Source organism: Thalassophryne amazonica, chromosome 2 (assembly GCF_902500255.1).
Source record: "Thalassophryne amazonica chromosome 2, fThaAma1.1, whole genome shotgun sequence".
Classification (NCBI taxonomy): domain Eukaryota; kingdom Metazoa; phylum Chordata; class Actinopteri; order Batrachoidiformes; family Batrachoididae; genus Thalassophryne; species Thalassophryne amazonica.
The window spans coordinates 1937036-1941485 of NC_047104.1; positions in this window are offsets into that span (position 1 = coordinate 1937036).

A 4450-nucleotide genomic window follows, 5' to 3' on the forward strand; every position below is an offset into this window, starting at 1 on the left:
GGATGTCATTTGTCTGCTACAAGGTTCATTCAGTTGGATCAAAAGGTTTTCACGTCATGAGGCGGCCAAATTATTTCATTTACAGTTTTTTCCAATTGCTAACACACTAAAATGACATCCATAGCACAATTATTTGAACTGACACACAGAGAGTTGAATTCTTAATTGTTAGCACTTCAATCAGGAAATAAGCACCATGGAAGACGCTGCAGAGAGGGAGGAAGAGTGAGAGGTCGAGCTGGTAGAGGAGATCATGGCCGAAGAAGACAACAACTCTCAAATGAAATCACAGCAACCTCAGCTGATCATGTCATCAACCATATGGACTGACAATGTGAGAAGGTGGACAGAGAGTGCAGCCCAACCTACTGTGGCCTCTGTCATCCGGACATTTAGACTGGAGCACAGGGAGCGAACCAATGTTTCTTTCACACTATGTGGTCCAGCCCATGTCATAGTGTATCAGCTGGGTGACACCTGTTTACTTCATGAATGCTGATGTCACACACTGACTGCACAATTTACTCCACTGTGGAGGAAAAATCTTTAGGCTGCATCGTCCAAGACCTAGATATTTGTCTTTTTTTGTTTTTCTAAAGGACTGAGAGATGCAGTGGAGGAAGGGACCAAATGTTCACCGGGGTCCAGGAAGCTGCCACTGGAAACTTGGTTTTGGAAAATAATAAAATCAGATTATGTGAAATTCAAAGCCACATCATCTTGAACAACATTTAATGAGTCAGTCTGTCCACATCAGCTCACATTCTCAAACCAAATCCGACGAAACAACTTTATAAGGCGTCTTTTGAGAGAATCTCTCACAGAAACAAAGAGCTCAGATGTGCACATGTGCATGTAAGTACAGCACTGACTGCAGTACACACAACATGTTGACTTTTTGTTCTTTGTTTTCAGGGACTACTGGAAATGGAGGCTCATGCAATCCCACGTGAGCTCATCTTCATAGATGAGGCTGACTTCAACCAAGCAAAGACCAGAAGAAGGGAAGAACCATCATTGGCCATTATAGATGTTCCTGGCCAACGTGGTGGAAAGATCACAATGTGCGCTGCCATCTCCAATACACATGGTGTCCTCCACCGTCATACCAGCCTTGGACCATACAGCACAGCCCATATTCTCACATTTCTGGACAGATTCCACAATATTCTCATACCACCAGAGCGTATGAATGATGCAGACCATCAAAGAAACTGCTACGTTGTAGTATGGGACAACGTGAGCTTTCATCGTGCAGCCCCAGCCCAAAATTGGTTTGTGCAATACACCGTACTCACCATTTCTGAAGCCTATAGAAGAGTTCTTTTTGGCACGGCGGTGGAAGGTATTTGACCGGCAGCCCGATGTGCTCGTTCCTTTAGTGCAGGCTGTGGAAGAGGTGTGTGATGAAACTGATATGGGTGTGATTCAGGGATGGATAAGACACTTGAGGGGCTTCTTCCCTTGATGTCTGTCAAGGGAAGATCCTGCCTGTGATGTGGACGAGGTGTTGTGGTCAGACCCAGCTGTGCAGCAAGATGCTGACTAATTATTTTTGTTGCTTAATTTTTTTTTGCAGTTTTCTTTTTCAGTTTACTGTTTTTTGTGAGCATATTTTTGTTCATTCCAATGTAAATATATCTGCTGTGCATATGTTCCACTGTCCTGTTTGGGGAAAAAATAACATGTTTCAACAGCATGTGTGTATCTGCAAATATTTCTGTGCATGTGAACAATATGAAGAAGTTGAACTATTTTAGTATTGTGGAAAGCAGACTAAAGATGAGAGTGTTTGACGTTATGTAACAGTGTGTCGCTGGTTAGACAGAAATCTGGTAATATGCATGACGTGTGTGTGTGTGTGTGTGTGTGTGTGTGTGTGTGTGTGTGTGTGTGTGTGTGTGTGTGTGTGTGTGTGTGTGCGCGCCACTTGGTGCAAGAGTTTGATTTTGACAAAGCTATATGCAGTTTTGGTTGCAGTGCTTCATTTTGCAGACTGTAGGAGGTATTTTGCAGTTTGGGTGTGTGGTTTTGTGAATGGTGTTAAGTATTTTGTTTTTGGAAATCATGGACGTTGTGTCCTCTGGACAAAAGAGGAAAAAGACCATACAGATTGTTACCAGTGCAAAGTTCAAAAGCCAGCATCTGTGATGGTATGGGGGTGTGTTAGTGCCCATGGCATGGACAACTTACACATCTGTGATGGTATGGGGGTGTGTTAGTGCCCATGGCATGGACAACTTACACATCTGTGATGGTATGGGGGTGTGTTAGTGCCCATGGCATGGACAACTTACACATCTGTGATGGCACCATCAATGCTGAAAGGTACATCCAAGTTTTGGAGCAACACATGCTGCCATCCAAGCAACGTCTTTTTCAGGGACGTCCCTGCTTATTTCAGCAAGACAATGCCAAGACACATTCTGCACGTGTTCCAACAGCGTGGCTTCGTAGTAAAAGAGTGCGGGTACTAGACTGGCCTGCCTGCAGTCCAGACCTGTCGCCCATTGAAAATGTGTGGCGCATTATGAAGCGCAAAATACGACAACGGAGACCCTGGACTGTTGAACAACTGAAGTTGGACATCAAGCAAGAATGGGAAAGAATTCCACCTACAAAGCTTCAACAATTAGTGTCCTCAGTTCCCAAACGCTTATTGAGTGTTGTTAGAAGGAAAGGTGATGTAACACAGTGGTAAACATACCACTGTCCCAGCTTTTTTGAAACGTGTTGCAGGCATCCATTTCAAAATGAACAAATATTTACACAAAAACAATAAAGTTTATCAGTTTGAACATTAAATATCTTGTCTTTGTGGTGTATTTAATTGAATATAGGTTGAAGAGGATTTGAAAATCAATGTATTCTGTCTTTATTTACATTTTACACAACGTCCCAACTTCATTGGAATTGGGGTTGTAAATAGTTTATTTGTGTAATTTGTCTGAATAAAAGCCAGAGTGGGCACATTTGCAGATGTGCACATTCAAATATGTTTATATTATTATGATTAATGTCTTTTTGTATTTTTGCTTGATGGTGAGCTGCAGAGCTTCTTAACAGATTTCCTGTGTTCAGTATTTGTCAATAAACCTGTGTGTAAATTGTGATGTCACACTGTCAGCGGAGGCACGCCTCACCTTTTTAACGTCAGCGTGTGTGCGCGCGGTCTCACACACACACACACACACACACACACACACACACACACACACACACACACACACACACACACACACACACACACACACACACACACACACACTGTAGCTCCCACAAACATTTTTCCAGTTTCATGATTGATCCGTTTAACAGTGTGCTGAATAAACTGTCCCTGTGTGTCGTGTCCAGTCATCCTTTGGTATCATTTCTTTCCTGTCTTCATGTTGTCTGATGTCGTGTTGTGGGAAATCTCTGCTCAAAGGGCCTATTTACATGAAATTGCAAATTTAAATGGGGCGTGGCCAGGGAGGAGTTTGGTTCCACACTCAATTCCCTGTTCAGTGGGATGTACAAACGGAACGTGCGTGAATTCATGCCTACGCACACTTTCACTGAATATATTTGTTTTTACGCCAGATTCAGGGTTTTGGCGAACACCAACTTTTAGTAGAAAGTCCACATTAGTCTTTGGACATGAGGCCCCAGATGTGGATCAAACTTTGTTCATTGGGAGTACCAGTTTGCACCTCATCAACTGGGAGTGATGGACGAGGCACTTTTGATTGAGATATAATGCAAAATGTACATCAAATGGGCTTTTCAATATTAAATTCAAATGTCCACAAAATCCACAATCTGGATCAGATCCAAGTGATAAAGGATACCATCCTACATAATGCTCTCACATATTAAGGAAATGTGATCTTTTTTGATAGACTTGTTAATTTAAAAAAAGCATTCAGTGTTGAAGGATAGGGATTTTTCCAAATTTCCAAGATTTTTCTGGACTCTGACCTTTGACCTATGATCTTGAAAATTGAATCAGTTGTTGCCTATCAGGCTATGAATCCTCTGTGAAAATGTCATAACGATATATGAAAAACTGTGGGCTCCAGACTGTTCACAAACAAGCAGAAAAGACTGCAGCACTGTATTTTACATACATGACGACAGCTGATATATGACACACGTCATCTTCATACTCATCACTCGGCGAGCTGTCGAGTCCGGTATATTTGTGTAACAACACAAAACTACACACACTGTTGTGTTTGTGGAGACACGCTATAAAATGACGTAACCAGTGCGTGAACTCATATGACCGACACGTTCCATAAACAACACGCGGAATATCTCTGTCTTATCGGTCAGACGAAGTGTCAGTCAGCCGGTGCGTTGCGTCACTCTGCCTAAATCCTGTCGGTGATTGGCTGAATCTCGCACTCCTGCCTGCCTTCTGTTATCCGATTGGATGATCGGGGACATTGCCCTACATGGTAAAAAG